This window comes from Mus pahari, chromosome 7 (assembly GCF_900095145.1).
Source record: "Mus pahari chromosome 7, PAHARI_EIJ_v1.1, whole genome shotgun sequence".
Classification (NCBI taxonomy): domain Eukaryota; kingdom Metazoa; phylum Chordata; class Mammalia; order Rodentia; family Muridae; genus Mus; species Mus pahari.
The window spans coordinates 28,171,726-28,193,433 of NC_034596.1; the positions used below are offsets into that span (position 1 = coordinate 28,171,726).

At 44.5% G+C, this 21,708-nt stretch overlaps 1 protein-coding gene across 11 annotated transcripts in view; it reads left to right on the forward strand.

The window, feature by feature from the left end:
* Positions 1 to 21,708, forward strand: part of Myt1l (myelin transcription factor 1 like) — a 402,403-nt gene that overhangs the window by 32,575 nt on the left and 348,120 nt on the right. For all 11 annotated transcript variants that reach the window (XM_029541111.1, XM_029541118.1, XM_021202071.2 and 8 more), the window contains exon 2: positions 6,767 to 6,862. The gene's annotated coding sequence lies outside the window, so the exon portion shown is untranslated. The remainder of the gene's footprint in view (positions 1 to 6,766; positions 6,863 to 21,708) is intronic.

Consider the following 21,708-nt stretch of genomic DNA (forward strand, 5'->3'; position numbering starts at 1 on the left):
ATGGTTATGAGCCACCATGTGGTTGCTGGGATTTGAACTCCGGACCTTCGGAAGAGCAGTCGGGTGCTCTTACCCACTGAGCCATCTCACCAGCCCCACATCCAGCTCTCTTGGCCCTCTCATTTCTGCATTTTGGAATGACAGGGCGTGTCATCACGTAGAATCCGTGGGCGTGTCAGAAGGGAGAGCTCATTTCTCTGACAGCGGGGCTCCAGGGGCACATCCCTGAAGTCTTTAACTCCCTTTCTTTCCTGAGAACTCTTGGTGGGCAGCTCCTAAAAAACACACATGAGTATTGCCTCGGCCCCCTGTCCTCATTCTCCCTCTATCCCTTCGGATCATGAGATGGTGCAGTTGCCATAGCAAGTGTGGAGCAAGGCCCATTGCATCTGATCTCAGACGTGGCTCTGGGGCTGCGCCACTGAACAGAGCTTGTATCCTCTGCACCACTGTTTCTGGGTGACTTCTCCGCTGTGAATCTGGCTTCTGTTTTGTTTTTGTTGTTGTTTTCTTGTTTTGTTTTGTTTTGTTTTTTTGTTTTGTTTTTGGTTTTTGGTTTTCCCCCCAGGCAGCCTTAAGCTTTTCCTAAGAGCAGGCTTCGCACATGTTCTCATAGAGAACAAGATTTGGTGACAGTGATGTACCCTGATCTCTCCCCCTCTCTCTTACATCCACATTGGTCCCTCGAGTGCTTGGATTACAGGTGTGAGCTGCCGTATCCGGGCTGAAAACCGATTTTAAGATATTGGAATGCAGGGACACTTCATACTTTTATTATTAATGCAAGCGTGCTCTTCTGGGGCCTAATTAGACACGTTGCTTCAGAAGACGGTGCCTTCAGCCACAGCTCTCTCTCACCCATCCCCACTCCTTGTCACTCCGCAGGAATTTCCTGCCTGAGGTCAGCAGCAGCCTTCACTTGTCTGGACATACTGTCTCCTTGCTCATCTTCAGCTCAGCGCCTTACTTCCCACTCCACACCAATAGGGGGAAGCAGAGAGCAAGGCAGCAGGGCAATCTGGTCCAGCTCAACAAGAACGGGGCCTCCAACTCGCCTACACAGGCCATTCACACAAAGGACCTGGGCTTGCTGGGGTGCTGGGTATCAACTCTGCTGTCTTAGAATCACAGCTCTACGTATTTGGGGAGGTCACCTGGAAAAATCTAGACAGCTCCTTGTAGTGGCAATGAGAATGGTTTCAGATATCTGGGGCACACCCCCCCCCATCCCTGCCTCCATGTCAGGAGTGACACCAGAACCACAAAGTACATAGTGTCAGCAGCAGAGCCGGGCAGCATCCACCCATCTGGTTCTGCTGTTATCATGTGGCCAAAACTTGCCCATAGACATTCATTCTGATCAAAGGGAAAGGCTTCCTCCCATTTAATACCTTAGCATATATACTACCTTCTAGTTTGCATTCTGGAATCTGTAATGAGCTTCTTTAGGACAAGACTTACCACCTTCCCCTGGGCTGAGCTCTTGACTCTCAGCCATCAGCATCACCTGCTCTGACTTGTTACAAGAACAGGACGGTGCTGGCTTAAGTCCTCTAGAATGGTGGGCCTGGGGATTTACAGTGTTCTCACTGCATGCTAAATCACTGGCTTAGGATCTTAACTGTTTTGAGCCCAGGACACACTTATTTCATATCAAAAAAAAGGGATTTAAGCTCAAGTCAAAAAGATCACTGGTGTGGTAGTTAGGAAAGCAGCATTGTATTTCAGCTTTGTAGGTAAAACCTAAGAACAGCCAGGTATGGTTGCCTCCTGTCTGCAGCCCAACACTTGTGAGGCTGAGGCAGGAGGGTTACTGTGAGTCCAAGGCCAACCAGGGCTATAGAGCTTCTTACGTTGCCCTGATGTCTTGTGCATGCTCTGAATTTTGCTTTTTTGAGTTTCCCATAAGTGAGTCAGTAGTAGTGTCACCAAGAGCCTTGAGGCTATGGTGTCACAGATGTGGGACAGAGTGTAGCTGTTCTTGGGCTTTCCTTTCTTGTGATGGAGGACTCTCTGCAGGTCACAGAGTCTCTCTCTCTCTCTCTCTCTCTCTCTTCCTTCATTTCTCTCTCTCTCTCTCTCTCTCTCTCTCTCTCTCTCTCTCTCTCTCTCTCTCTGCAGAACAGTGGCTCTTAGCCCCATTCTGTACACTGGAACAACCTGGGTGCTTGTGTGAGCATATGTGTGCATGAATCCAAGCGGTGTGTGTGTGTGTGTGTGTATGTGTGTGTGTGCAAGAACTCTTGATTATGTGGGTGGGGCATGTGGACAGATGTGTGCTCTGGTGTTTTAGCTGAAGGTCCTCTGCTTGCTGTTGGTGTGCATGGTTGTGGTTCACTTCATCACTTCATCGGTCTCCTTACCGCACATCTTCTTGTATGCCCTCAAGTCACACAAACCAGATCCATACAACTGGTTCTTGCCACTGTTTTCAAACACAGCACCCGTGTTTGGGGCAGGAGAGAAAGGACACACACTCAGTGAATAAATCAATGAAAAAAATAAAGCTTCTCAGGTCTACTCTGTCCATGTGATCCTCAACAAATGTGTGTTCCATCCACCATTCAGTGTGATCTCAGGAACTCAGGTGGAGCTGTGGTTCATCCAAGAGTTGTCTAAGGCTCCAGATTGATCAGAACTACCTGATTTATCCCTATATACTAATGTCATATACTGTCTCTTGTGATTGTGTGCCTGGCTTCGTGATGATGGTGAACTGTCTGGACCACCTGGAGTGTGTCATAATACAAACTCTGACTCCTGTAGGATCCCAAATCAAACCTGGGAATGCACCTCTGTTATCTGCCCTTAGAGAAGGTTGGGGCCTAGTGTAGGTGAGGAGTGCTGGGGTCTGGAGTTTTATGATTCCATAAACTAGTCATTGGATTTCCACCTGAAGCACTTCCCTTGTTCATATCCTCAGACCAAACTAAGACAATTGTAGAGCTACCCAAAATCAAATGCTGCAAAATATCATGTCTGTACCCTACTCATCTAGAGAGGATGTGATGTCATCTCACTTGCCTGCTTTCATTCTCTGGGTGGCACCAAGGATGGCTGCTGGAATCTGCAGGTGGAGCCACTTGGCAAGCCTTTATGATGTTGCCATTGGCAGCAGCTCTGTGTTCATGTCCTGGCAGATATTTTATATATACTTCTCAAAGCCCAAATTTTCCATCAATGTGTGTGAAATTGGCCCACTACCTATAAAACTAGCCTCAAAGAAGTCAAAATCAGTAAATATGGCATTTAAAAAATTGTATGAGCCACTACCCGGTCACCATATTTGAAATGTGGAGGAAGATAGTGTAATAGCAGGAAAAAAAAACATGAAAAAAAAAAAAAAGTTTGCAAAGAGCAAGCTTCCAGGCTCTGATGCAGAGACAGGACCTGTATACTACGCTGAGATGGGTGAACTACAGCTGCCTGCCAGGCCTCATCTCAGGAGTCATAGTTCATTTCTGGCCTTCTTTTGAGATTAAGAACCTTGGGTCACAGAAGACTACAGAAAAACAAATTAGTAAGCAAGACATTAGTTTATGGCGAAGGGTGGAAAGTCAGTAAAAGTGAGATTTTCTAATTTTTAATGTGATTTTAATGTAACTTTTAATGTAATTTGTCAGCTTTAAGAGGTATATACAGTACCCACTGTTGGACCTGGCTAGAGAAGGTTGCCTCAGTGACAAACAAGTCCTGGCACCTACGTCTGGGTCTCTGTGGGCATCTAAACCCATCTCACTGTATGCAACACAAACTTCTTTAATGAGCATTCAGAGCAGCAAGGAGCAGTGCAAATAAAGTATTAGGGTTCCATTTGTGATGTTACAAGTACCAGTGGATATAGACTGTGACAAAAGCAACATGATACCATGCCTACTATAACAATCACTCAGCCTACCAAGCTGATACAGCAGCCTCAGATAATCGATTTGTGGTGAGGAATAAGGTCTTGGGCATTTTTCTCTTCTGTGCCCACTGCATCAGCATGGATATAGATGACCCAAACAACTAAGTAATACTTTGCTCCATTCTTTCAAAAATTTCTCTGTTGAGAAGAGTAGTGGGTTATAAGGCGTGGTGGTAAAACCATCAGAATCCGAATCCAGTGTTTGAACTGATAAGCTAAATGATGGCAGCCAGTACCCCAGTGTCTCAGGGCCTCAGTTCCATAATCTGCAGTACTGGCTTGATGCACTGCAGTATTAGCGTGACAGTACCCTTACATTGCTGGGTGGACACAGGAACATGACACTTGTCCAGACTCGCACACAGTCTCTGTTTCTGAGCTCTGGCCACTGACTGGGCCTTCTGGTTCTGTAGAAGTATGCCATGCCAGTCAGAAAAAGAAATACAGTGTTGAGGAGGTTGAAGGTTATGAGGCATTGTTGATGGTTATGAGGAAGGGGGAATACTTTACGTACATACCCCACCACCACTGTCTGCAAAGGCTTGCAGTTGTGGTCTCTTTAGAAGGGATAAGATCCATACAGGTTAGTACAACCACATCTACACATCTATTTTAAAGGCAGTTTGAATTAAGTCTCTCTCTCTCTCTCTCTCTCTCTCTCTCTCTCTCTCACACACACACACACACACACACATACATGAAACCAAAGCTGTTTTGCAGTTATTTTTTTCATTTGCAATGTTGGTTGTTGTTGTTTTTTAAATTTTTTATTAGATATTTTCTTCATTTATATTTCAAATGCTATCCCGAAAGCCCCCTATACCCCGCCCTGCTCCCCAACCCACCCTCTCCCACTTCCTGGCCCTGGCCTTCCCCTGTACTGGGGCATATGATCTTCGCAAGACCAAGGGTCTCTCCTCCCATTGATGACTGACTAGGCCATCCTCTGCTACATATGCAGCTAGAGACAGATTCTGTGGGGTACTGATTAGTTCATATTGTTGATCCTCCTATAGAGTTGCCGACCCCTTGCAGAGTTATTTCTAAAGCTCACACTCGTGTGAGCTCGTGTCACATCGTGTCTCAAATGTGTGACCTTGTGCTTTTAAATTGTGTCATTTTCCGTCTTAGAAATATTTGTGATTTTAGGCCCATTTTTAGTAAACAGTAACATTGACCCCTATTCACATGTGTTTCTTTAACTCATCATCGCCACCATCACCACCAACATCACCATCATCACCATCACCACCACCACCAGTGTACCAAAACTCCCTTACATACACTGCATGCTCTATCACACTCTGACATGCACATTTTGCACTGGGATGCTTCTAGTGCTCAGTCAAAGTGCATCAGGCTTGACTTGGAGTTTAGTTAGAGCTTCAACATCTAAAATGTCTCAATTTCTTCACAGCTACCTGAAATATGTATTTGTTTGTTTATCAGGGGTGGGGGACTTGAGCTACACATGAAATGCACTGATGCGAGTGAGGCCGGAGGATGGTTAGTGAGAGTTGGTTCCTGTTTCCCAACATATGAGTGAGTCTGCGGAATCAAACTCAAGTCAGGTCTTCAGGCCTGACAGCAAATGCCTTTAGCCCACTGAGTCGTCAAAGCATAAAAAGAATATTTAAATATTATCTCTGGAAAAAGGAAGGAATAAATACATGAGCAGCTGTATATGAAAAAAAAAAAGAGTGATTAGAAATTTATGAAGCTGATATCCTCAGAAACAGCACACAGGGAGAAAGCACAACTGTGGGTAGAGCTCTAAGGTTTATAAAGCGAGGCAAGGAGTTGACTGGGAAGATGGATCAGTTAGTGACAGACTTGCCCTGTAAACATGAGGACCCAAGTTTGATTCCCCAGAAGTCATATAAAAAAGGTACATGCTAGTAATCATGGCACTTGGTAGGTGGAGACAAGATGATACGTGGGGCTCTTCTGACCAGCCAGCATAGCCTACTTGGCAAACCCCTGCTTTAGTGAAAATTTTTTTGTCTCAAAAACTAAGGTGCACAAGTTCCAGAAAGATACTGGAACTCCAGAAGGCACAGCCTTGCATTCATACACACATATATACAAATACATCAAATACATGAGCACCCACACATATAAAAACATGCACATATATGTGCATACACATACACAGAAACAGGGTATGGGACATGATGGTGGATGTAAGGACTGTGCACACAGTTGGAACTACAGAAAAAATTTAACATTTCTTTTTCCTCCCACAGAGTGTCTAAAATTGGAATAAGTCTGGCTAATGGTTGGAAAGGGTTGAATTAATGTTCCGCAGGAATTGTCCTTTCCTTGAGTAGCCTAGAGTTCCATGTGTGCCTAGAGCACAAGGGAGAGTGGGGACCTCCTTCCCCTCCCAGGTCGCTTTGCTTTTTCTATCCTGTTATTCTCCAAAAGCTAAGACATGGCCTTAGAGCCGCAGACTGATCCTGGGACCCTAGGTTAAACCTCTACCTTCTGCAGCAGGTGGAGTGTGTGTCGTGACACAATCACCTCCTGACCTGCGGCTGTCACTGGGGCACGAAGCCTCTGACTCTTTTCCCTTTGTTGGTGGCCTCACAAGGAAGCCAGAGACCCCAGGCCTGACCTGGTTCTTTCCCGCTAGCAGAGAACGTGCCTTTATTTTCAAAAGCACCATGCCTTCAACAAATGGAGCTGGAGCTCTTGTCACTGAGACCATGTCTTGGATGAGCTGTGGCAGGCAGATGTAATGTGGAGTCCCTGCTCACTCACTGAGATAGTCAAGGAGCCAGAAAGTCAGCCACACTCAGTGAATCTTGGACAAAACAACCATTGGATAACCATGTCTTCTTTCTTCCTCCTACACAGGGGTCCCACAGAGGCTGCAGCTGAGGTCTGCGTGTGTGCAGCTCTCAGCTGGGCTTTGCCCTACCCAGGTTGACGACTGAAGAATCACAGAGCGTGGTACGTTCCTTCTGATAAAACTTAATGGTTTTATGAGGAATCACTAAGTGTTAACTGAGAACCTGCAGCACATGGGGTACAGCAAGAGCCACAGTCAGATGAGGGCAGCTGATCAACTTCTTTCTCAGCCACCTTTAATGCTTAGATGCTTATATCAATGTTGAGCAAGCAATACACTTGTTGAATTAACACATTCGACTTGCATATTTCCAATCATAAAAGCATCATTTGTAACCCACATGTTTCAGAAGTAAGCCAGATCCAGGAGAAACACACTACTTATGAAGTACGTCTATGTTTTACATAGTTTTCTTTCTTTCTTTCTTTCTTTCTTTCTTTCTTTCTTTCTTTCTTTCTTTCTTTCTTTCTTTCTTTCTTTCTTTTTTCTCCTTTTGACGCTTTACATATAACAGGGTCTTCTAACTTAGAGCTGCTTCCATTCTCATTCCTTTAATTGTACCTCAACTCAATTTTCTGTCCTGCCTGCCCAGAAACCTGGTCAATACCCTCTCCAGAAACCAGGTTCACTGCACCCAGCTCACCACAGCCTAGTTTGGTCCCATAGCTCCATTTCCACAAGGTTGCATCTTTGGCAGTCATGTGTCTGCCTTGGTCATCGTGAGGTGGAAGCATGTTGATTGTCTGGCCTGTAGTCCAGGAGGCATGTGAGGTTCTCCTATCGTACTGTCTGCCCTCGGGAGACAGCTGAGGCCTCTGGATTCTGCTTTCTCCTCTAAGCCTGAACGGATGAAACTGAACAACACTCTTCTTATGAGTAAGCCTAATTTAATTCGAATCAAGGCTGTGAAAAAAGAAAGAAATCTTTTAATCTCCTAGGCTTGGCACTTTCCATTCACCACAATTATTTCTTCATTGTTCAAAAAACCGTATTTCTGGAGAAAGTCAACTCTTAGCTTTTGACCTTGGAATCTGGGACCAGTGCCCTCTATGGGACTCGGTTTCCCCATCTGACAAGTGAATGTGGAGACTACAATGTTATATGGAGCCTTGAGGAGTTGATGTGTGTAACATGCTGTGTGTTCACACTGCACGTCACTCTAGATACAAGCCACAGATACACTGTATGTGGCTGCTATCTTGCCTCTTGCACAGGTGTGGACTATGTGTTCATTTTCTCTCTCTTAGACTGGTTAATTTTACATTTTAAAGCCAAATGCAGAACTGGACTAGGAAAGAAATTGCTGACACACGTTACACTGGATAGACTTCTAAAGGTGTTTCAAAACTTATTTTTTTCTATTTAGTATTTTAAAAATAACTTACTAGTAATAGGTTAGGGATGTTTGGCTTGAGTGATCAGCCATAGCTCTGATTTTTTTCCTTGAGCATTAAACTATCTTTAATTTTTATTTATAAGTTAATTTATCCTTGCAAAGAGTGTATAACTCCAGTTTTTGTTTTTGTTTTTATTACTATGCTGTGAACCCACTCATTCTTCACCCTTCTATAATCCCAGAAAGGCAGTGACATGACCATTCCTTAATATGATTTTTTTGGCTTTTACACACCATTTAAAGTCAGCTATTCTGTGAATAGATCCAGAGTTAGGAATTTACCAACCACAGTCCCCAAGAAATCAATGGACTGTTCACTGAAGACCTGAGAAGTCACAATGGCATGTAGGAGTGACATCTTCTGCAGTCGTCCACTCCTGTTTTATTTTCATGTACTCTTGTTTTGTTTTTTGATGTTTTTGTTTGTCTTCCTTTCAAATGTGAAGTCACTTTTATAGCCTTTAAAGCAGCCATCCTTTCTGTTACAGAGAACAAACAACTGGTTTCCGTGAGGTTTACCTTTGAGAATTGCTTTGCTGAAATGATTATCAGGTGTGTCGCACAAGTGGATGAGTAGAGATTAAGGATACTGACAAATTAGTCAGAATTCAGAGTATAAGATAAAGACAAACACAAATAGAGAATGGCATGTGCCTAGCTAAGCCTTCGGACTCTGGAAAGGCATGGTGATCTTGATGGACAGACCAGGGTGGGCTCTTGGAAGGGTTGGGTTAAACATGCTTTGTCTCTTGAAATGGGAGAAAGAAACAGGAGAAGAGAAGGAGATAAGGGCCATATGTGAACCCTAAGCCATATATCTGTGTTCAGCAAAGAAGAGGGACCAACGCTCAAATCTGTGCTGAGTGACTTGAAGGTGAAATTCAGTCTCGTCAAAGTTCCAGCTCTTGGGTCAGCAGCTAATGCTATACTTTGTTACGATACAGCAACCCTAGGGGTGTGAGGGCCATGGCAATGTCAAGGTGACCAGGAAGAGGTAGACATAAACAGACAATGGTGTCTGTACCCTGACTTGATTATCTGCTAAAGCTCTCATTCTTGAATTTGTCAAATTGTCTCTCTGTCATTGTAAAAAAGACTTTATTAATTAGTAGTTGCCATATCTGTAAAATTCAAAATGCTGCCTTATCTTGGTTACTGCCTGCAGAGTGATTCAAAGAGGAAGAACAGGGACCCTCATGTGAGCACATGCAACCTGATCCTCACTCAGCCTCGGTGGCACTATGCGCGAAGAACATTTAATCATGGCAGGTGCTCTCAGAGGATGTGTTGGGGAGGCAAGCCACGTGCCCTGTATTCTCTGTGCCTTACAGACAATGGTTATAGACAGACGCTGATGAATGGTAACAGTCCTTTTGACTCCTGCTAGGCGGCATTTCCCCACTAACACATGTGCTAAGTGTCTGTGGTGTGTTGGGTGCTGTGGTGTGTGAAGACCAGCCACAGAACTCTCAACAAGGAAGGAAACACAAAACAGTGGGTCAATCACAACCCAAAACTGATAGGGAAGTCATTTGGGGTGGGTGAGATCGTTAACCATGGCTTTGAAGGACAAGATGCTGGGAGTTTAGGCAGAGTTGGGTAGCTGAGAATTTCCCTTGACTTGGGAACAAAAGGAACTCAGCAAGAAACTTAAAAGGGATGTACTGATTATGTGAAGATTAGAGCAGAAGAATAGGCTGGTATGCTGTCCTAGGGAACATGTCTGTGTCAGATATGCTAAAATTTGTCTTACAGGCACTGGGAAAATATGTGAAACAGAAAGCATCTATAGCTAGGATAAAAACAAAGAGTAGGCATTGGAGAAAGGAAGGACCTCCCAGATAGAATCTGGTGTTTGAATCATATCAATTCCATGTAAGTTAAATTAGGTAGGTCCCCACTATGACCTCTGTCTTAGGGTTTTACTGCTGTGAACAGACACCATGACCAAAGCAAGTATTATAAAGGAAAGCATTTCATTGGGGCTGGCTTTACAGGTTCAGAGGTTTGGTCCATTATCACAAGGTAGGAGCATGACAACATCTAGGCAGGCATGGTGCAGGAGGAACTGAGAGTTCTACATCTTCATCTGAAAGCTGCTAGCAGAAGACTGGCTTCTAGGCAGCTAGGATGAGGGTCTTAAATCCCACATTCCCAGTGACACATCTACTCCAACAGGGCCATACCTTCTAATAGTGCCACTCCCTGGGCCAAGCATATTCAAACCACCACACCCTCAAAGAGGCCATGTCCAGGCTTTGTGATGCTCACTTCAACCATATTTATGTAGCCCCTCACTGGGGTGCTGGGCTTTGTATTATCAGCACGAGCAACTACAATGCTGAAGCCAGGGGTATGACCCTTCTTCAGCTCAGTTGTACCTTCTGCAATAACGAACATACTCAAATCTACATGACCACCTGCCCTTGAACCTCCTGTTCCATCATTATTCCCCGCAGAGGTCCAAAGTCCACTCTGGCGATGCTCATGTGTTCCCACAACCACGTGTCCTGTATGGAATACTCGCTCACTGTTCTTTTCCAGAACCGGAGTGCATCTATGGGGTAGCACATCTGTCTACACATGGTGCCACCAGTGGTCATGTTCCTGTCCGTGGATACACCCATTGAACTTGCCAGGTGTTTCTTGGGAGGTGCTCTGGGGATGTCAGGGAGAGGCCCTTGGACCTAGCCATGGTTGGCTTGTATCAGCCTTTGATGGGATCCTCCTTTGAGGCATTCCCATCCATTTGTGTTTTCCTTCTCTTGGTGGTACATACACGAGTAATGTGGGAGTTTTAGGAGAGGCCTTAACAAGATCTACATATCTGACAGACAAGTGTGGTAGTACCCTGAGAGCTCCTACAGTCTGTGCACCTGTGCTGGGGGTGATTATATTGACTGGTTTTTTTTTTTTTTTAAATATGCTTTAATTAAACAAGACCTCCTTTCTTAGACTATTCCCCCTAGTCACAGAAATTACTTTAGAAACAAAAAAAAAAAATCAAGCCCAACTCTCCTGGAACAAAATGCATCCAGTTCTGAAAATAGAAGCCAGTGCTTTTCACACGGTAATTAAGGGTGGCCCTTTCCCTGTCCTGAGGTTTTAGACGAAAAATGAATTCATATTGCAAATAAATTCCAATGACACGTGAGGACTTAAAATTCAATAGACTCCTCTCTATTCCTCATCCTATCTCCCTCCTCTTCTTCCCTCGGCCTTGCCTTTCTACTTTTTATTTACAGAGAAAAAGATCTATATTTGAGTCCCAGCTCTTTGTATTCATCCCACAATCAAGTGGTTAGTGTTCTAGTATGTCTTGATAGCATTTAAGGTTTTTGTTGTTACATTAATTTTGTGTGTGTGTGTGTGTGTGTGTGTGTGTGTGTGTACGCGCGCACGTGTGTGTGTGTGTGTGTGTGTGTACGCACGCACGTGTGTGTGTGTGTGTGTGTGTACACGCGCACGTGTGTGTGTGTGTGTGTACGCAGGCGTGTGTGTATGTGTGTGTGTGTGTGTGTGTGTGTGTGTACGCACGCGCGTGCACGTGTGTATATGCATACCATGGTATGCCTGTGGAGGTTGGAGGTAAGTGTTCAGGAATCAGTTCTCTCCTTCCATCATGTGGGTCCCAGGGTCAGGCTTGGCTACAAGTGCCTATATCCTATGAAGCTGATGTCAGCTTCATTTTTTAAAACTTTAATGAGAGGCAGATTTAAACCACCAGAACGACTTCTGATTTTCAACCATAGGAGTGGGTGGATGGAAAGTTGTATTATATAATTCTCACCTCCTGGCGCTCACAGAGCAGTGACACCGTTGTCTTTTTTCCAGGCCTGTTTTTCCTGCTTATAACCCAGATTCCCTCCCTAGTGATCTTTAAAACTTCGAGCAGGTTAGTCTTAGAGCTTGGCACTGCTGGCTCTGCAGCTCCATGGATTCCTACAGCCACTGCTGTGGGCGGGTGAGTCGGGTGAGCCCAGAGCATCCCTGTGTTGCTCTGAGCTCTGAGCATTTCTGCCTCCTCTGCAAACATGCTCCAAGTCAGCATGTGGGTGAGGACTGATCCTTGGGGGACCACTTTCTAGAGAGCAGTAACACTGCAAACTTTGTGATACATACATGTTAAAAACTGAAAAAAATTCTGACTCTAGAGTCTGTAGGAATGTGGGGGACGGGAGAGGCCCAGGGAGCTCACCCCCGGGAAGCTGGGTCCAAAGGTTAGGTTTGTCTGTCATTGCCTGTTTCTAAGCTTTACTTTTTTTTTTTTTTTCTGACTATTGAACTCTTTTTTAATGAGTGAGCATTATCAGTCTTATTTATTGCTTTGCTCAAAAATAATCCTTAACTCTAACACTAGAATAGAAAACAGAACCCAGGACTCCTCTAAGGAAAACAGATTTTAGCAGGTGCATGTTTGAGAGGGCATATCAAGTATATTCATTAATTAATGCATGTGATATGAAATACAACTATGAAGAATAAAGTAGGCCAGAGGGAGTGTGCTGCGGGGGTTGGGTGAGAGACTTGCCTGGGAAGAGCCCACCTGATAGAGTCCAGAAAACATTTTTTTTTTTAAAGTGAGCCTTGGAGGCCTGGGGATGAGCAGCTGTCCCAGACAGCCCTTTAGGGATTTGAGAAGGCAATTCCAAGTGGGAAAATAAGTTAGGCAAAGGCCCTGAGGCAAGACTGTGTGTGTAATATTCCAGGAACAACATAACAGAATGGACAGGAGCTGCAGGAAAGAGATGAGAACTACGGCAGGGTGGCAGTCAGGACAGATTGCCCAGTCCTCACGTGTGTGGATGTAGGTTCTAGAAGCAGTAGTAAGAGGATGCTCCCCTTGTATTAACTGAGATTCAAAGCTCCTGGGATTCCTAGAGCCTATGGAGGTCTATGAAATGGGCACTTCAGGAGGCTCCCCTGGCTCCAGGAAGGAAAGGAACAGATGTGTGAAAAGAAGTGGAGGGAGATGGAGAGAACCACAGTCATGGATGGAGACAGTGAGAGCCTGGACAAGGGATACTGTGGATAGGGGCAGATGTGATGGGACCATCACAGATGACAGAGGCTCTGCTGTTTGCTGTCCTGGTGGTAAAAAGAAGAGGAGTAGAAAGAAAAGGTGGATACAGCTTGCTAAGAGGCAAGAGAGTTGGAGGAGGAACAGCTGCAGGTGAGTTCAGTTTGAAGAAGGCAAGCAAGACCGGGGGAGTCTAGTGTGCTTGACAAAGATGCTGGGGACAGCCATGAATGTGCCATTTGGGAAACACTGGTGATATAGATTAGGATTTTGGAATACCCAAGTTCAATGCTGACTTTTCAGAGATGATAGGGGTCCAAAGGTCAGACCAGTCTGTGTATCAGAGGAGGAGTTAGCAAGATGGCAGGGATGGCTAGAGGCTAGTCAGGCAGGGGTCGGGTGTATGATCCTATTAAATACTGCGGCAGGTAGGATCAGATAGGCACAGAGTGCACAACCTGTCGTGGTTGAACCTAGGTCAAAACAGATCACGCCCACAGTGGTGATTGTTGGGACTACTATGGTCACAGCCGGAATGAGAAAAGGGCTTACTTAGGTGGATTGGCCTCAAGGGATGGCAGTTTTCCTTATGTATCTTAGTCAGGGTTTCTACGGCTGTGATAAAACATCATGACCAAAAGCAACTTGTGTGTGTGGGGGGGAAGGGTTGATTTTTAGCTTACAACTCTCAGGTTACACTCCTTCACTGGGAGAACCCAGGGAAGCAATTCAAGACAGGAACTTAAAATCAGGAACTGAAACGGAAGCCCCGGAGGAGCGTTGCCTACTGATTTGCTTTCCTGGACTTAATCAGCCTGCTTTCTTAAGCTATCCAGGACTACCTTTCCAGGGATGGAACTACAGTTGGCTAGATCCTCCCATATCAATCATTAATCAATCACATGCCCAGTAGACTGTCTATAGACTAATCTTACAAAGGCATTTCTCAACTAAGAATCCCTCTTCCCAGATATGTCTGTTTCTAGAGGATGATGGTTATGAACTAGGATCCTGAGGAAAAGGAAGTTCAGATCTAGTAGCCAAGATGCAAGAAAACAATGAAGCTGAAGGGGAGTGGTGCGTCTCTAATTGAGAGTATAACAAGGAGATTGTTTTTAGTAGTGATCTTGGCCATGCGGCTGGCAGAGGGAGAACAGGCACAGAGAAACCTGGGCATGGGTGCAAGAGCACTCAGATACAAGCGAGCTGCAGACCCTTGTGTGTAGAAACCGGAAACAAGCAGACCAAGCAGGGTGCCTGCTGGTTTGGGGTGCAGGGGGAGTGGAGGCTCATACTTTCCTCAATCTAGAGGCAGCAGGAAGGGTAAACTTGAGTATAGGCAGTGTTCTCAGAAGGCAACCATACTTTAGGCTGGGCCAATCAACAGAACATGGGGATACACATTGCAGTCGATGGTTCCAGGATCTCAGAGTTGGGAGAGGTTAGGCCATGTCAGGACAGGTGGAGAACAGGGTCAGAGCAGAGGAACACCTTGCAAAAAAGAGAGTTCAGTTGACAAGTCCTCTGAGCACTGGTATGTGCGGACCCAGTGAAGCCAGAGGCCAGCCAAACCGGGTGTGATGGTTACTCATGGCAGCCACTTTGGAGAGATTGAGAGACACTGAGGAGATCAGCAATATGCCTCTCCATACATGTCTCTGAGGGCGTCACAGACAGTAGTCTGACCTAACCAGTGGTTAAATCTAAGAATGCACTCAGATTCTAAATAGATGATAGGGAAGTGGTGAATAATGGGAGGCCAAGCCTGGCTAGAGGAAGTAGGTCACTTGGAGAGGTGTCCTTGAGGGTTTTGTCTTGCCAAGCCCTGTTCAGTTATGGCTTCACTCTGTTTCCTGTCTGCTGGGATGAACTAAAAGCCCTTTTGTCATAGCAAGGGGGAAAGTAATTCACACCCGTGACTTTGCAGAATTCTCCTCACCTGCTATGTTCCCATGTGTCACAGAAATTTGACATTGCACATCAGTGGATAAAAGAACCATAGTTGCAGCCTGAATTGCTGTCCCTGAAAGTCTCCTGTGTAGAAGCTGTCATTCCACTGTAACAGCAATGGAAATGAGCCTGGGAATGGAGCCTGACCTAGCAGGGCCCTCCCTGAAGGTGAGGACACAGGAAGATGCCACGTGTGAGGCAGGAATGGCATTCACAATTCAGGTCATCTGGTGCCTCGCTCTTGGCCGTCCACCCCCCAGATCTGGGAGGGAGAACACTTCCAGTCTCAAACCCCAGCTTCAGAAGACAAGACAGAACCAAAGGTCCCAGCAATGTGGCTCAGGGTGATTATATCATGTAGCTTCCTGGGACTCTCTAGGAAAAGACACAGGCTGGGAGCCGACTGAGACCTGAAGAATCTAGGGGCTAGCAAGATAATGGTACTTATCCACTGGCAACCCAAATTCAATCCTTGGGGGTCCATATAAAGGTGGAAAAAAGGAATCAACTTCCAAATGTTGCCTTCTGACCTCCACAGTGCACCATAGCATGCATTCATAATTCTATCTGACTCTCTCTCTCTCTCTCTCTCTCTCTCTCACACACACACACACACACACACACACACACACACACAAACCCACATGTATGCACACATATGCACATACACATACAAGAAATACATTTGATAAAGTATTTGAAACTAGGTAACATTTGAATAAAAGAATGACTTCCTGGGATTGGAAGATGGAGCTTTTCAGCTCAGCTTGCCCCCGTGGGGCAGCACTGCGCATGTGCGTGAACCTCCCTTCGTACATGCAGTAATTGCTTCTGAAGACTACACTGAGCAGAGAAAGACAGCCCTGTGGAGCCAGGCTCAATGTGCTCCGTCTTGGGGATTCTTTAAAATGGTAGTATAAAACCCTGCATTCTGGGTACTGTGTCCACTTGTGACGTGGTGCAAACCATTGAAACAGAATTGAAAGATTGAAAAAGTCACCTATGAGTGGCTCACTACACATCAAAACACTTCACACAAGGCATAATCCCTGAGGGCAAGGGTCCACAGGCATGCCTTTACATGCTTGCCTTCAATTTGTAAAGGGAAGAGAAGTCAACATACATGCATCCTCACACACATACGGAGAGAACCTGCACTGCACAAGAAGCCTTTCCCAGCTGACTAGACCACAAGAGCTGCCTCATGAACCAGAAAGGGGCTAAAGCAGCTAGAAGGCCTGTGCTACAGCCAAGGACTTAAGCATTCTGACATTTCCACGCTAACCAACTGACCATGAAGGGGACAAACTGAACAGGGACAAGTGTTACTAACTCTGGAATGAGGGGAACGGTGATGGATGGGGACAAGAGCGTTAGGCTTATACTCTTACGAACATCTGCAATCTCACACTGGCCTAGAAGTGTGTGGTGTCAGAGTGAACCAAGGTAGGGACTCCAGGGAGCCCAGGGCCAAGAGTCACTTCCTTTAGGATAGGGAAGCCAGGGTATCTAGGGCCAGCCTGCACTTTCATTATTAAGAGCTTTTGTGCAATCACTTACTGTCCTCCATGTCCTTCAGTGACTGCACTTACATATTACCTGGCAAAGTTGAGTCTCAATTAAGAAGATTGTAATTTCTCTGTGTCTGCATGTCATCTCTTGGGCAGTCTTAAAATTTTCCTTAGATTTATGACTTTCTGGCACATCCTTTTCTCCCTCTCCTCAATCTTCATTCTGTCTATCACATGGCAAAGACTCAAAAAGAGGTTGCAAAAAGAATCAACAGTGTTGTGTGATTGACAGTTCAAGTTGCTATGACGACACAAGAAGCAGACATCATCTGTTGAGCTGGTCTGCTCAGGATGCTCCAGCAAGTACTACATCCCAAGACTCCTTCACTCTCAGTTCACCCGAAGTCGTCACATCTAGAAAGGGCCCTGTGCTGTTTTTCAGGTGCCCATCTTTTATGTGTTCATCAGGCAGACAGAGGGCTGACTATCCCCCTCAGCCTAAAAGGTAGCTAATCTCACCCTGGGATTTATTTATTGTTACCTTCCTTTCAAGTATTATTGCACAGAGGCTGCAAAATGAGAAATTTTGAAGGAGTAAACCTAACCTTCAGCTTATGACACATGTGAACATGTGTACACATACAAAGAAATTAGATTCCCATGTACTAGAATATCTATGCTTACAGGGTATAGAGATGTATGTATATACATGCATGAGTTATTATAGTAAGAATTCTAAATGCCTGTGAAGATGAAGAAGTGGGGCATCGTGTTTTTTCATAGTAGGGATAATTCAGCCTAAAGAGACTCCACAAAGACTAACTTGATGGAAGGGGAGTCTGTGGGATTATGCCTTTTTGATTAGAGCAAGGCCTTCCAGGCAGAAGGTACTACAAGGATGGTTTATTCCCAGAGCAAAGCAGAAACCACAGGCATTACTCAATCTTCTGGTATCTGGGGGGGGGAGAGAAGGGCAGTATGGTAAATAGGAGGCTGGGATGATGATGTATGTTGACTCTGGTGAAAGGCAGTGAGTATGGCCAGGGTCAATAGAGGTCCCAAGGATGCTGCTCTCTGCCTCAACGGTGGCAAATCAGAGGCAAAGCAACTAGAGATAATCTTCATAGACAGATGGGACTAGGTATGTTCAGGCATTATGGCCATGGACCCTGGGGGAAATTAGATCCATGAACATATTCCAGTCTCCATTGCCTAGCTTAATTTTATCATCGATAAACCTTGCCCTTGTTTGGAGGGGAGGAGGCTGGGAAAACCTACTACACTGTGGCTGAGTGACATCTAATTTGCTTTAACAAATATGTGGTCTGAAATACCTTTAAAGGACTTGTAAAATGTGTGTGTGTGTGTGTGTGTGTGTGTGTGTGTGTGTGTGTGTGTGTGTGTGTGTATGTGTGTGTGTGTTTGTGTGTTTGTAGATGTGTGGGGATAAAGATGTGTACCATATGGTACGTGGAGACCCGAGGACAACATTGGGTGTTATTCTTAGGAACGCCATCCACTTCCTTTGAGAATGGTCTTTCACTGGTTCGAAGTTCACCAGGTATGCCAGACTGGCTAGACAGAAAGTCCCAGACATTCTCCTATCTCTGTCATTCCAGCTCTAGGATTCTAAGCATACTTCTAAACCCAGCATTTTGAAAGCATTTCTGGGGGTCAAACTCAGCTCTCCATGCTTGCAAAGCAAGTCCTTTACCACCTGAATTTTCACCTCAGCCTCTTATACTGGATTTTTTTTTTTAAAGTTTATTCTCTATTAGCACATAATGATTTCCTTGCAGAGACTAGTGTCTAAAGACTAGTGCCTCTGCTCCTCTGACCAGCATGTGTCATACCTGACGACCATCTTTCCATCCTTCCTGACATCCAAGCACATCATGGAACAATTCCAGTGAAGAGAGACTCAGATGAGATGAACCAAGGTGGAAGTTGATCCAAATGTCATTTCTCTCTGCCTTGAAATGGCTGTTTGCTTTATCCCCCTTCCCTGTAGATTTATTGCACAATTATATTTTACTTAGGCTAATAATTAAATGAGTCTGAGTTCCCAGAACATAGAATGCTTGATTTGGGGCAAGGGTATTGTTAAATCACTGTGAGAGGAAGCCAGCCAGGATTAACCACTCATATGTATTCCCTCCAGTGCAGGAAACAGATCCACATGAACATGATTGTTGACACCTATGGAACACACATGTTTTCTGGCAGATTTTCCCAAGTGAGCCTGGTTAACTTTATTTGTAGTTGTCAGTCTGCTCATACCATGAAGCCTACCATACTCTTCTCTCAGTTGTTCGGCATTGATGTTGGAAGGTGATTTTGGTAGTAGCGAGTTCATAAGAAATTTATGAAAATTTTAATAAGGTGTATTTTATTTTAATGCTATACATTTTGGTTTTAAAACAATTCAATTTATATTTCAAACAAAAGTGCTCCTAGATCATCTTCCTGGTCTTGTTTTTCCTTATCTTTTTTGATAAGACTTCCATAAGAAACTGCCCAGTTCAGGTTAACAATAATTATACCCATTTCTCTGATTCTGTTTTTCCCTCAATTTACTGTTTTTCTTTCTATTATCATTTATACATTGTACAAACTCATGTGTTTTATTATATTTGTAGTGTGTGTATAACATATGTTTATCTTGAATGTCTATTTTCTTAAGATTTTTTTTTATTATTATATGTAAGTACACTGTAGCTGTTTTCAGACACACCAGAAGAGGGTGTCAGATCTCATTACAGTATGGTTGTAAGCCACCATGTAGTTGCTGAGATTTGAACTCAAGGCCTTCAGCAGAGCAGTCAGTGCTCTTAACCGCTGAGCCATCTCTCCAGCCCCTTGAATCCCTATTGTCACAGCCTGCTCCTCACTCTCTCTACAACCCCTTTCTCTGCCTGTAAGTTTTCCTTCTACCTGCATATGCAATCTCTATTGTTTCCTTCAACCCTTAATTATTAGTGTCACACTGCACATTAACGTGTACATGAATGTTGACACACATACAAAGGCAACCCAACCAATCCACTTCGTGTTCTTCATATGTATATGATTTTAGAAATGACCATTTGGTGGTAGATAACAAGCTAGGAGGTTCAGCCTTGGGAACACTAATCCTCCCTTCTTCAGAAGCTATTAGTTGCCTGTAATTTTTTTAATCTAGGGTTGGGCCTTGTGAGATTTCCTCCATCCACGCTGGCATTAGAATTCTTCACATCTTGTTTAGGTGGGCCAACTGTGGACATTTCATGGGTACAGCCTCACTGTCCTATATAGAAGATGTGCTCTCCAAGCAGGCGTTCCAGTCCTATGTTGACTACAGTCTTTCTACCCATTCTTCTCTGTGATGTTCTCAGAAACTGTGCTCTAGGGTTGTGTTAAAGATGTATAAGTTGGAGCTGTGTACACCAAGCTCAGTTATGCTCCGATTCTGACCATTTATGGCTTTCTGTGCTGGTCTCTCTCCACTGCAAAAAGGCATTTCTTTGGTAAGTTATTAGAGCTATATTTATCTATAGGTACAGGGTAAGTATTTAGGTGGTTAAGGATTATACTGGTTTAAGAATTTGGCAGTAGAAGGGTTTTCTCTAAAATCCATGGCTGCACAAACAATGGGTAGCTGGTACCGTAGGCATAGCCAACAGTAATTTTACTGAGTCTTCATGAGACTGTGTGGGGAGTGGATTTTTACTGAGTCTCCATGAGACTGTATGGGGAGTGGATTTCTGTACTTTAGATGCTTTTTTTACACTCCTATACATTCCAAGCAAACAATGATGAGGAACACTATTTTCTATTGGGAACTGAGGAGATAGAATGTTTCCTTCCAAAGTAGACGTGTGTCAATCAAATCTCCGTGGATCTATTGGACGTTAAAATAATGACCTTGTGTGTGTGTTAAACTTTGCATTCTTTTTTATGTCTATTTCTACCTTCAATAATTTCCAAGTGCTACACCCTCCCCAACAGGATTCATTCTTTATTAACATTCACTACAAGAATAATCTTAAGTGACTTTAAAATGGTGCTAGAACCGGGCGGTGGTGGCACATGCCTTTAATCCCAGCAGTTGGGAGGCAGAGGCAGGTGGATTTCTGAGTTTGAGGCCAGCCTGGTCTACAAAGTGAGTTCCAGGACAGCCAGGGCTATACAGAGAAACCCTGTCTTGAAAAAACAAAAACAAAAACAAAAAAACAAAAAAACAGTGCTAGATTCATATACTTACACACACACACACACACACACACACACACACACACTGTCCATGTGGTGTTTAGGGTGCTGGTCTGAAGTCTCTGTCTTCTCATTTCACATGCTTGATTTAAGGATGGAGTCTTTTAACAAGTTTGACTTTCATCCTTGCAGCTAGGTGTGCATTTCTGACTGTAGCTTTCCAGGCAGGATATGTCTACCTAGCTGAGCCCCATCCCAACTTCTTCATGGGAGATCCTATTTTCTGTTTTGGCCCTATCACTACCCAGCACAGAGCGAGCTCTGTCATCACTACATCACTGTCCCTATGTCCTTTCTCAGCCTCCTATATCTGTGCAATAACAGCTTTTCTGCATGATGGGTTTATCCATGACACCTTTGTAATTCACCATTTTCCTTGCTTCTGGTGACAGGATTCATCCATGCTAATACTCTTTATCAGTAGTCTAACACATACTCAAATGGATTGTAGCCCAGCTCTGATTTACATCTCTTTGGAGACCTTGGAAACTCTCTTACCTCCTATAGGCATTAGATTCCCCATCAGAAATGACAGACAGGCCAATAAGTCCCCTGAAGAGATGACTAGGGTTGTGAATGAGGAACACCTGCTAAACATTCTCTCAGCAAGAGCTACTTAACTACACCTGTCAGGGTGTAGGGCATTGTAGGGCATCTCCCATCTCAGACTCTTTCTTTCCAGCCTCATTTTTCATAAAACTGCATGACCAGGTGTGGTGGTTAATATTTGTTTCCAACTTCACTAGATTTAGCGTTGCTGAAGGGAGGTTGTGCCTCTGCCCCCTCTCCTCTCCTCTCCTCTCCTCTCCTCTCCTCTCC